The following is a 340-nucleotide window of genomic DNA, read 5'->3' as shown; positions in this document are numbered from 1 at the left end:
CTCAACATTCAGAAAACGAAGATCATGGCATCTGGTCCCATCACTTCATGGCAAATAGATGGGGAAACAGTGGAAACAGTGTCAGACTTTATTTTTTGGGGCTCCAAAATCACTACAGATGGTGATTGCAGCCATGAAATTAAAAGACGTTTACTTCTTGGAAGGAAAGTTATGATCAACCTAGATAGCATATTCAAAAGCAGAGACATTACTTTGCCAACAAAGGTCCGTCTAGTCAAGGCTATGGTTTTTCCAGTGGTCACGTACGGACGTGAGAGTTGGACTGTGAAGAAAGATGAGCACCGAAGAATTGATGCTTTTGAACTGTGGTGTTGGAGAA

Source organism: Bison bison, unplaced genomic scaffold (genome assembly GCF_000754665.1).
Source record: "Bison bison bison isolate TAMUID 2011002044 unplaced genomic scaffold, Bison_UMD1.0 scf7180017864057, whole genome shotgun sequence".
NCBI lineage: Eukaryota > Metazoa > Chordata > Mammalia > Artiodactyla > Bovidae > Bison > Bison bison.
Note: the sequence above shows the minus strand (reverse complement) of the source record.